Below are 12,765 nucleotides of genomic sequence, written 5' to 3' on the forward strand. Positions count from 1 at the left end.
GCTTTGGAGAATAGCTTGACTCCCTCTTCTTTGGGGCAGACCCTGAGATATTGGAATACTGCTATCATGTCCCCCCTCGTCCTTCTCTTCATTAAATTAGACATACCCAATTCCAGCAACCTTTCCTTATATGTTTTAGCCTCCAGTCCCCTAATCATCTTTGTTGCTCTTCTCTGTACTCTTTCTAGAGTCTCAGCATCTTTTTTACAAAATCTGGTGGAAAAAATACCACCAATGGCTCACCATAAAATGTGGTGCAGGTCTGGATGGCAGAGGATTATTGTAATGGACTTAAACTGTAAGCAGGGGTTGTTTACATTACTTCAACTGCAAGATGGATCTTGGAATCCTAGTGGACCATCACTTAAATATGAGCCAGCAGCGTGCTGCAGCTGCTAAAAAAGCCAACGCAGTCCTAGGCTGCATTAATAGAGGGATAGTATTAAGATCACGTAAAAGGTTAATATCATTTTATAATGCCTTGGCAAGAGCACACATGGAATATTGCATCCAGTTTCGGTCGCTACAATTTAAAAAAGATGTTGAGACTCTGGAAAGAGTGCTGATCAGGCGTCTGGAGGCGAAAACACATGAAAAACGGTTGCAGGAACTAGGGATGACATGATAGCAGTGTTTCAATATTTGAGGGGTTGCCAAAAAGAAGAGGGGGTCGATTTATTTTCCAGAGCACCAGAAGACAAGACAAGAAGCAATGGATGGAAACTAATCGAGGAGAGAAGCAACCTAGAACTAAGGAGAAATTTCCCAACAGTAAGAACAATTAATCAGTGGAATGACTTGCCTCCAGAATACTGGAGGTTTTTAAGAAGAGATTGGACAACCATTTGTCTGAAATGGTATAGGGTCTCCTGCTTGAGCAGGGGTTGGAGTAGAAGATCTCCAAGGTCCCTTCCAACTCTGTTATTCTGTTAAACATCAAGAATCAAGTAGAGACTAAGTAGAAACAGGATAGCCATATTCAAGTACTTGTAGATCTTTCTTTGCAGAGATGAGTTCTCTCTCTCTCTTCCAACTCTGTTATTCTGTAATTCTAGGATTCTATAGATTCATGGATTTCTGCACTAAGAGACCCGTAAGGTTTTTTCCAAGTCGTTCCTGTTGCGATCCAAGAAGTCAGTGCATCCTGGCACACACGAGGCAGGTCCATGAAATCTACACAGGCAAGCCAAATGACAACATGAAAAGGTATGTTCTCCTGTTCTTCCTACTGCACTCCTGTAAGATCTTAATAAGATAAATGGTTTGCTTTATTTGGCAGGGAGGACCGGTGAAATCGTGAACAGACCTGGCAGGAAGAGAGTCAAGAACGTAATGGCTTTAATTTCATGTTGGATAATTTCCACAAGCTGTATAAATACTTTTTCTTTTTTTAAATGGAGAAAATATTTTGGTCTTTGCAGGTTTGGAAACTAACATGCTTAAGGCACAAAAAAGGGAGTACTTTTAAGTCCCGGTGGTTTCAGTAAGAAGTTAAAGATTGATTAATTTTTCCCATTGAAATAAGTGGGATTTTAAAATGCTTCATTTGGATTGGTTTAATTTGGACATTGCAATCCTATTGAGGACCTCTTTGGTGGTAAATTCACTTCCCAACTCCTACTCAACAACTGTGTTCATGCAATTTGCTAAACCACAAACCTCAGTTAACAAAGTATAGTTGTTGCATTCATATAAGCTGCTGTGACCAGGGGAATTAACTATTAACTATGTTATGGATTAACGTGATAGTCTAATTCAGGGGTAGGCAACCTTGGCTCTTTTATGACTCGTGGACTTCAACTCCCAGAATTCCTGAGCCAGCATGGCTGGCTCAGGAATTCTGGGAGTTGAAGTCCACGAGTCATAAAAGAGCCAAGGTTGCCTAGCCCTGGTCTAATTGTTTAACAGTTTCGACGTTGTTAAATTTCTCATTAGTGGCTGAACTACAAACTATCCAGATCTACGTTCCCAAACCAGCCTGTTGTTAAAAGAGCCAATGTCAACCTAAATGATTTGATCTTACCTGCTTATTTAGCTAATTTTCCTCCAAACAGCTTAGTCACAGTGTGATACATCTGACCCTAGTTTCTATCATTTTCAAAACAACCTTCTAAGATACATTTGCCTGAAAGTTCTTCACATTACCTTTTGTAATCAATTAATAAGTCCTGCAGTCTCTAGATCATAAGAGCTACAGAAGCCCTTACAGGTAGTCCTCAATTTACAACCATTCATTTAGTGACCATTTGAAGCTACAATGGCACTGAAAAAAGTGACTTACGAGTGATCCAGAACAGTTACGGCATCACCACGTTCACGTGATCAGAATTTGGAGGCTTGGCAATCGCACGTTATTTTTCAACACTATCGTAAAAGGTTTTTTTTTCCCCATTTGATTTCTAGAGGTTTTTTTCTAAATTTAAATCCATGGATCAAAATCAATCTATTCTATGCCAATTGAATGGAACTCTATATAGATTGTGGAGGGGAAAAAAATCTATCTATCTAGGTGGTTGCTAAGAGTAAAAAATGACCTGATAATCTGCCTGTCTTTCTGCAAGCCTGCCTACCTGTCTGTCTTTCTGCCCACCTGCTTGTCTGTTGGTCTACTACCTGCCTACCTACCTACCCACCTATTGCCTGCTTGCTTACCTGTCTGTCTACCTATAAACCTGTGTTCCTACCTACTACCTGCCTATCTGTCTGCTACCTACCTATCTGCCTGTCTGTCAGCCTGCCTATCTACCTACCTACCTGCCAATCTACCTGCCTGTCTGAGTGCCTGACTACTTGCTTACCTGTTTGCCTGCCTATCTATGTGCCTACTTGCCTGTCTATCTGTGTGCCTGCCTGCCTACCTACCTACCTATCTGTCTGCCTGCCTGTCCCCGTTCCCTGTGTCTAGATTAGGTCCTGGAGTTTTGGCCATAGACTTTATCTTTTCCTGCAATACCTTTGTGGTCAATTTCACTTCCCTTAATATTGCAGTCTCCCAGCTCCAGAAAGCATTCACATGATCATTCTCGCTGCACCTAGAGAAACTGGAACATTTCTTTCTTTCTTTTTTTTTTTTAAAGATGTTTTGAACCAAGCAAGATTGAAAGAAAATTCCCTACAGGTTGAATGGGATGCCTGGATTGCAGCCACTTTACAGCAGTGTCCTTTCAATGACCTTCTTCAATGGCTTCCCTTTTTTTCACCAGATACATAGGGAGATGGAGGGGGGGGAATCAGTTCTTCTATGCGCCGGTTCTGAAGAGATCCAGAGCATCACAGACACATTTGCTTAATCTCTCCCCCTCTCTGTTTTTCAGGTGAACCCGCTTCCCCCTCCCCTCCCCTCCTTTGAAACCCTCCTATTTGAACAGCTTGGTTATTGATGTACAAATCCGGCTGTTGAAAAAGAAGCTTATAGAGAACTAATCTGTTGGCGTTCTCAGCAGAGGCTTCAGCCAAAGTGTACATAAACAGGCCAACATAGGTGACTGTTTCATGGGCCTTTTGGAAATCACTGGAGTGATTTCTGCAAAGATTAATGGAGCAAGTGAGGAACAGCAAGGCCTTTCTCCGAAACAGTTTTATGGAAATCAAACTGGCTTGCAAAAATCCAAATGACTATTGGACAGCTCCGATCTAGCGGACCATTCAAACTGGCCAAAAATGTTCTCTTCAGCGAAGGGAACATTGGATACCAATGGAGCTACTTTTAGCTCTACCCCTCTGGTTACTACAATATAAAAAAGATGTTGAGACTCGGGAAAGAGTGCAGAGAAGAGCAACAAAAATGATTATGGGGCTGGAAGCTAAAACATACAAAGAACAATTGCAGGAATTGAGCATGACTAGTTTAATGAAAATAAGGACTAGGGGTGACATGATAGCAGGGTTCAAATATTTGAGGGGGTTCTACAAAGACGAGGGGGTCAAACTATTTTCCAAAGCACCAAAAGGCAAGACAAGAAACAATGGATGGAAACAAACCAAGGAGAGAAGCGACCTAGAACTAAGGAGAAATTTCCTAACAGTGAGAGCAATCAACCAATGGAACTTGCCTTCAGAAGTTGTGGGTGCTCCATCACTGGAGGTTTTCAAATAGAGACAGGACAACCATTTGCCTGAAACGGTGTAAGATCTCCTGCTAGAGTACAGGGTTAGACTAGATGGAAGACCTCCAAGGTCCCTTCCAACTCTATTATTCTAGATTCTGTGTTCTTACAAAGAAAGACATTTCCTAAGGAACAAGATAAATCATTGTCTAATGTTGCCTTCAGATATTCATGTTTGATCATCTGTTGGAATATACCTGTCTCTATGAGATTTTACAAACAGCATTCATAGATGCCTAGGTAGCTAAGTGAGGAAAGTGGGAGGCCAAAGAATAGAGTCTGGGGTGCTGGGGTGCTGTGGGGGTGGCCAAAGGAGGCCCTGGAAGGGCCAGGGTAGGCTGTGTATGAGTTAGAGGAGGCCAGGAGAGGGCTTCAGAGACCCAGTACAGGCTGAATGCAAACACAGAAAAGCTGAAGGGTAGATGATGATGATGATGATGATGATGATGATGATGATGATGATGGTGATGATGGTGATGATGGTGATGATGATAATAATAATAATAATAATAATAATAATAATAATAATAATAATAATAATAATAATAATAATAATAATAATAATAAAAGTTGGAAGGGATCTTGGAGGTCATCTAGTCCAACCCCCTGCTCAGGCAGGAAACCCTATACCATTTCAGACAAATGGCCGTCCAGTCTCTTCTTAAAAACATCCAGTGTTGGAGCATTCACCACTTCTGGAGGCAGGTTGTTCCACTGGCTAATTGTTCTAACTGTCAGGAAATTCCTCCTTAGTTCTAGGTTGCTTCTCTCCTTGATTAGTTTCCATCCGTTGCTTCTTGTCCTGCCTTCAGGCGCTTTGGAGAATAGCTTGACTCCCTCTTCTGTGTGGCAGCCCCTGAAATATTGGAAGGCTGCTATTATGTCCCCCCTCGTCCTTCTCTTCATTAAACTAGACATACCCAATTCCAGCAACCGTTCCTTATATGTTTTAGCCTCCAATCCCCTAATCATCTTTGTTGCTCTTCTCTGCACTCTTTCTAGAGTCTTAGATGTTGTGGTGGGATATGGTACAAACACAAGAAGGCCACAGGAGACTAATCACTTGCAACCTTCCCTATTGGCTTGCAACCTTCCCTGTTGGCTTCCCCATTGATTTTGCTTGTGGGAAGCCAGCAGGAAAGATCACAAATGGTGATCACGAGATCCTGGGATGTGCAACTGTCAAAATTTCCAAGCACCAGAATCACGATCAAGTGACCACAGGATGCTGCTACAGCCAAAACTTGCAGGACTGGTCGTAAGTACCACTTATTCAGCACCATCAGAACTTTGAATGGTCACCGAATGAGTGGTTGTAAACTAAAGACTATCTATACAGTATCTGTCTGGAACAAGAGAGAGAACTCATCTCTGCAAAGGAAGAGCTACAAGTACTTGAATATGGCTGTCCTGTTTCTACTTAGTCTCTACTTGATTCTTGATGTTTAACAGAATAGCAGAGTTGAAAGGGATCTTGGAGGTCATCTAGTCCAACCCCCTGCTCAGGCAGGAAACCCTATACCATTTCAGACAAATGGCTGTCCAGTCTCTTCTTAAAAACTTCCAGTGTTGGCGCATTCACCGCTTCTGGAGGCAGGTTGTTCCACTGGTTAATTGTTCTGTCAGGAAGTTTCTCCTTAGTTCTAGGTTGCTTCTCTCCTTGATTAGCTTCCATCTGTTGCTTCTTGCCCTGCCTTCAGGCGCCTTGGAAAATAGCTTGACTCCCTCTTCTTTGGGGCAGCCCCTGAGATATTGGAATACTGCTATCATGTCACTCCTCGTCCTTCTCTTCATTAAACTAGACATACCCAGTTTCTGCAACTGTTCTTCATATGTTTTAGCTTCCAACCACGTAATCATCTTTGTTGCTCTTCTTACAAAGTGACAGTGAATTGTGGCAAAAGCAGGGTTCCATGTTACAAAAATCCCAACTTACAACACAGTGTAGGCGTGTGGGATCCATGCACAGGCTCAAAGCCTAGAATTTGGGACCAAATCTTTCTCCTGCTCTTCTGTGCCAGATTCTCCTTGGAACCAACAAGCAAATAAAAATTACTTTCTGAAAAACAGGAGAAGCCTCACCAAACACTTCACTAATGCTGCTAAGTATATTAATCACTGGACAGATATGGATTTTTCTTTTCAGTGACAAGTTGCTATTGCAGGAATGGCCAGAAGTGTGACATATGTTGCTGAAATGCCAGGAGAAAGGCGAGGAGCCAGCTTAGGGAAAACACACAATGGAAACTGATTTTCCATATTGACACCATCTGCAAGCATTGTAGCTCTTAGTTCTACAGATTAAAGGAAGAGATTTGTTTACTTACAGCACACTCAAATATGTTCAGTCTCCTCTTGCGCTCAAACACTTTAGCTGGCAAAGAGGCAGAAAAAATAAACAGCCTCCTTCAAGCTACTAAAGCTAATATCTGTGTCTTTCCTCTTCCAGCTCAACAGCTATCAGCCACATTTCAAACCATTATTAGCCACAATAAATATACCCTTGCTACTACCATTGTTAGGGGGTGTGATGGCTCAGTGGTTAAAGACACGGGGCTTGTCAGCTGACAGCCCAGGTTTGAGACCCAAGAGCCACTTGACAGGGCGAGTTCCTGTTCTTGCTCCAGCTCCTGCCACCTAGCAGTTTGTACAATTTTGGTGAGAAGGTAAAGGCATTATGTGGGTCTTTGCTGTATAGTCTGTATGGAAACTGTCTTCTGACAATGTTGGCTCCCTTGGGCAAGAAACAGAGATGAGCACTGCACCCTAGAGCAGGGGTCCCCAACCTCCAGTCCGTGGACTAGTACTGGGCCACAGCATGCGAGCAACCGGTCCGCACAAACAAGCAAAGCTGCATCCACGAGATGCAGGCAGCACACAAAACCACACCCCCTCCGGTCCGCGGAAAAACTTCTCTCCACGGAACCGGTCCCTGGTGCCCAAAAGGTTGGGGACCTCTGCCCTAGAATTAGACATGACTGACAGGGGGGAAACCTTTATCTTTTTACTACCATCATTAGTGACAATAAACACATTTTCACTGTTATGGGGGGAAGCGTTGAAAGAGGTACAAGAAGAATTCTGGAACCCGTGATGCTCCTTTGCATCGGTAGTGTGGATTTACTGCTTTAAGAAAGAAATTTGAGTTAGTCGTGCATTACAGGTAGTTCTCAACTTACAATCCCTTGCTTAGTGACAATCTGAAGTTACTATGGCACTGGAAAAAAAAGTGACATATGACTGTTTTTCATACATGTAACCGTTGCGACATCCCCATGGTCATGTCATCAAAATTCAGCAACTGGCATGTATTTATGACGGTCGCCGCGTCCCGGGATCATGTGATCACCTTTTGCGACCTTCTGACGAGCAAAGTCAATGGGGAAGCCAGATTCACTTAACAACCCTGTTACTAACTTAACAACTGCAGTGATTCACTTAACCACAGTGGCAAGAAAGATCGTAAAATAGGGAAAACTCACTTAACAACTGTCTCACTTAGCGATGGAAATTTGGGGTTCACCTGGGATTGCAAGTCAAGAACTATCTATAAAGTGCAGCGAGATGCAGTTTCACTGATCGGTCTTGGAGAGGATGTACCCTCTGCTTAGAGTTAAATATTCTCAATCCTTGCCTTTCTGGGAATGAGAATCTTGGAGAAAAAACAGGGCAATCAAGGTCCAGCAGAAGTAGAGGGTTGTTGTTTTTGATCTGTTTTTCATCTGATTCTTCACAACCCCATGGACCACAGCATGCCAGGCTCCCCTGTCCTCCTTGTAATGTTTTGCATTGTGATCTAGGGATCTGTATCTCAAGTGGATCTCAAGCTGCAGTTAAAATCCAGCTTAGTTTGGACTGCTTTAGATCAGAGATCCCCAACCTTTGGGGCACCAGGGACCGGTTACGTGGAGAGAGGTTTTTCCATGGACAGGAGAGGCCGTGGGTTTGTGTGCTGCCTGCATCCCGCGGATGGGGCTTTGCTTGTTTGTGCGGCCGGTTGCTGGCATGCCGTGACCTGGTACCGGTCCACAGACTGGGGGTTGGGGACCCCTGCTTTAGATGATACTTTTATTGATTTGGATAAGATCCAGCTGAGTTCAGAATTTGTAGGAAAGAAATGCACCGTCTTCCTCTAGCGAAACTTGCAACTAATGCTGGATATTAGCTTTGGTTTCTAAGTGTGATTGCCAGCTTCGTTGGAAGTTTATTACACAGTTAGTACCAGACGCCAATAATTGCTTAGATGGTCTGTTGTTTCTCAGACAAACAGTATCTGGTTAGCTTTTATTGGAAACAATACGCGAGATTAGATCAGGAATTGGAAGACTTGGATGATTTAATTTGGCTTTCTACTAGAACCCAAAGGTCTACCAACCCAACCCCGTTGCAAAAGAAAACACAATTAAACATTTGTGACTTTAGCAACTTGTTTTGGATGATGATGATGATGATGATGATGATGATGATGATGATGATGTTGTTGTTAGTCATTCAGTCACATCCGACTCTTAGTGATTCTCTGGGCCAGGTCTCTGCACATCTTCTGATCTTGCACTACTTCTTTGAGTTTTTCTATGCTCTGGCTGGTGTCATTTGATGGTGTCCAGCCATCATATTTTTTGGTGGCCTGGTTTTCTTTTACCACTAATTTTACCACTAATTCTTCCAAGCATAATTGCTTTCTCCAGTGAATTCCCCCACACAACATGGTCAAAAATAAGTGAGACGCAGTTTTATGATTCTTTTCTTCCTTCCAATGACATGTCTGGTTTGATGCCCTCCAGTACTTGCTTGTTGATCCCTTTTCCTGTCCAAGGAGTCGATTTTCTTCCTGTCTCGCTTATTTAAGGATAAGATTTTGTTTTGGACTGAAGACTGAAGATTTTGTTTTGGATAATCTATTCCCTATTATCTTGGTTTAATGCCTCCCTGATTCTGAAGCAGGTCCTGTAATTTGGTAGGTCACCTCCTGATGCAACCAATTTTAAAAGACAGAGAAGTGCAGGAGATTTCTTTCTTTCTTTTTCTTGCAGCATCCCATAAATATGAGAAGGGGGTCTGTCTCAGTGCTAAAACCAATTGTGCAATCTTAACGGAGAAATTGGAAGTGCCATCAAGCCAGGCTATGGGAGGCATGAAAATAAAGAAAATGGTGAGTAAAAGAAATCTATTCCACCACCCTAAAAGTTCATTCTAGAAGAAGTGGAATTTTTCTCTTAATTCATCAGCCGCACCCAATGTGATACTCCCCCATTGGTGCCCTCTTCACAGACCCTTTAACTCACATTGTGCATTCTCCTCTTCCTCAAACGAGAAAACCAGTTTTAATTCACAGAGAAAACCAGTTTTAATTCACAGAGATTGAAGTCCCGTGTTTTTGCCTGGAATGAGCGCTACAATCCAGCATATTAACTTTCCTTGATAGTGGCAGAGTTCCTCCACTGCTCCGAGTTTATTGTGGATTGTTGCATGAACCTGTACAATTGATAATCGAAACAAAGCATGGCTGAGGAACTCAACTAATGTTATTCAGAGGAGAGATGGGAGTCACTGTTTATGTCAACAGTGCAATCCGATGAACATCATCATTTGTGGTGGTGCTTTGGTTAGAATGTGATATCGCATGCTAACTCTGCCCACAACCAGGAGTTCGATCCTAACCAGCTCAAGGTTGACTCAGCCTTCCATCTTTCCAAGGTTGGTAAAATGAGGACCCAGATCGTTGGGGGCAATATGTTGGCATTGTAAACTACTCAGAGAGGGTAATAAAGCTCTATGGAGCAGTATATAAGTCTAAGTTCTATTGCTATTGCTATCCAGCTCAAACAGTGGTGGAAAACATTTTCAGTTATTTGAATGCCTCTCTTGAGTAATATTTTGTTCCTTGTAAATGCATATGAATTGCTATTATATAAATAGTCCTTTAGCTACATCTAATTGTAGACAGCTGCACAAACCTGTTTGCTCAATATTTAGGAAGCCAACGAGCCATGCTTTTACAGACATTCCTGGATTTTAAAAAATTTTTGTTTATTCCAAAGGGTTGACTGTTCCCAAATTCGGTCAATTTGTTTATTTCTTTTCCCTGGCCATCACTGGAAATGAATCTATTTAACTTAATGCGCTACTTTGCTAAACGTGGATCTTGTAAATTGCTCCTCACTTATAGAGTGGTTAAGACAGAGAAATTAATAGAGAAAGAGAAAAATTAACTAAGGATTATTTTATAAAGATATTATATTATGAGCATGTGTCATATGAAATTTTATCTGTATCCTTTACATATTTATTAGGAAGCAACTTTTACTGAACTTACTATGACCTGCTCCTAAGTAGACATCCATAAGATTGCATTTCGCAATGTAGACATTTCTAATGGTGAATGATAATCATATAGTACTTTTCCCTGTCATTTTTCCAAAACTGAGTTTTATTATGAACACATTCCATTTGAGATCAGATTACAGATGACCTACAGTTTATCCTTTTAAGATCATGGTTACACATAAGCTAATAAGGAAGTAGTCCATTTATAATAAAGTATCAGTAAGTAGAAATTAAATGTCACCTACTGATGAATATGTTCATCCTATTGTATGGCTCAACAAGCAGATCATATGTCTTGCATACAGAAATTTGTTATTGTTCAGTCACTAAGTCGTGCCCAACTCTTTGCAACCTCACGGACTGTAGCATACCAGGTCTTCTTGTCCTCCACTGTCTCCAGAGTTTTCCCAAATTCACGTTCATAATTAAAAGATGTCCATACTATTAAATACTTTGGAAAATTGTTGCCAAGCATAGTGAACGTCTCTGGATTAGCCTTTTAGATGAATGATCCAACAGGATAAAAATTGATGTGCAAAAAACTAATTTTCTGCTGCCCTAGTGAATATCCGATATTTTACAGTCAAGGTCCAAGTAAATAAGCTGGAAAGTGGAACAGATCTCTTGAGTCCAGTGGTGGGATTCAGCCGGTTCACACCAGTTTGGCAGAACCGGAAGTTAATTTTTTGTTGCCCAGGCCCAGAATGGACTTCCGGAAGTGGCATCCACACAGAGAACTGGTTGTTCACATATTTGAATCCCACCACTGCTTGAGTCCCAGTATGTGCTACATAACCTGTATTATTGAAAATGATCATCTAGCACAGTGTTTTTCAATCTAGGCAACTGTTAGATGTATGGACTTCAACTCCTGTGTTGGTTGAGGAATTTTGGGAGTTAAAGTCCACATATCTTAAAGTTGCCAAGCTTGAGAAACAACGACCTGATACATTTTATTATTTATTATTTATTATTATTTTATTACATTTATATCCCGCCCTTCTCCTTACGGACTCAGGGCGGCTAACAATCAGATAAAATACAAAAATACAGTACACATTTAAAATTAATTAAAAAGAAATATTTAAATCTGATCCGATTAAAAGTGATTAAAACCCCTTTAAAATCCCTTAGGCCAGTCCCGCAAGCTGGAACAACCATGTCTTGAGGGCNCCCACTCTGTGGGAGCGTACAGGTCGGTGGGAGGTAATCTGTGGCAGGAGGCGGTCTCGAAGGTAGCCAGGTCCGATGCCATGGAGCGCTTTAAAGATGATAGTCAACACCTTGAAGCGCACCCGGAAGGCCACCGGCAGCCAATGCAGCTCGCGCAAAAGCGGTGTAACATGGGAGCGACGAGTCCCTCCCAACACCGTCCGCGCGGCCGCATTTTGAACTAGCTGGAGCCTCCGGATGCTCCTCAAGGGGAGCCCCATGTAGAGAGCATTGCAGTAGTCCAGGAGGGAAGTGACAAGGGCATGAGTGACCGTGCGTAGGGCGTCCCGGTCCAGAAAAGGCCGCAACTGGTGAATCAGGCGAACCTGATAAAACGCTCCCCTGGTCATGGCCGCCAGCTGGTCATCCAGTGTCAGCCGCGAATCCAGGAGAACACCCAAGTTGCGGACCCGATCCTACCCGATCCTACCAGGAAGCAGTTCCATGCTTCCTGGTAGGATGTTAAAAACAAACAAAGTAACTTAAGAAATTATACATTGAAAGTATAGTACCTTCCTCATGGGAAAGATTTATATTGCAAGTCTGTTTTGTATAAATTAAAAACAGACCATCAAACATCCATGAAACTCCCTTTTCCACTTCTACTATTTATCAAGTTTGAGGACGGCAACAAGATTTGTAGACTGCTAGAGGTACACCATTGAAACTCAAATACTTTGACCACCTAATGAGAAGGAAGGACTCGCTGGAGAAGAGCCTAATGCTGGGAAAGATTGAGGGCAATAGAAGAAGGGGACGACAGAGAATGAGGTGACTGGATGGAGTCCCTGAAGCAGTCGGCGTGAGCTTAAATGGACTCCAGAAGATGGTAGAGGACAGGAAGGCCTGGAGGAACGTTGTCCATGGGGTCACGATGGGTCAGACACGACTTTGCAACTAACAACAAAAGAGGTACACCATATATTTAATTTAATTTAATTTAATTTAATACATTGACTTATATGCCGCCCTTCTCCCCACGGGACTCAGGGCGGCTCACAGCATATTAAAACAACATAGCACATTTCCCCAATAAAAGCCAATTAAAACCAAATATTTGTAGCTGTGTCTCTTATTAAAAATCATTAAAAATTATCCCTATTTAAAATTCACCCTAGGT

This window comes from Protobothrops mucrosquamatus, unplaced genomic scaffold (assembly GCF_001527695.2).
Source record: "Protobothrops mucrosquamatus isolate PMUCROS unplaced genomic scaffold, P.Mucros_1.0 scaffold906, whole genome shotgun sequence".
Lineage (NCBI taxonomy): Eukaryota > Metazoa > Chordata > Lepidosauria > Squamata > Viperidae > Protobothrops > Protobothrops mucrosquamatus.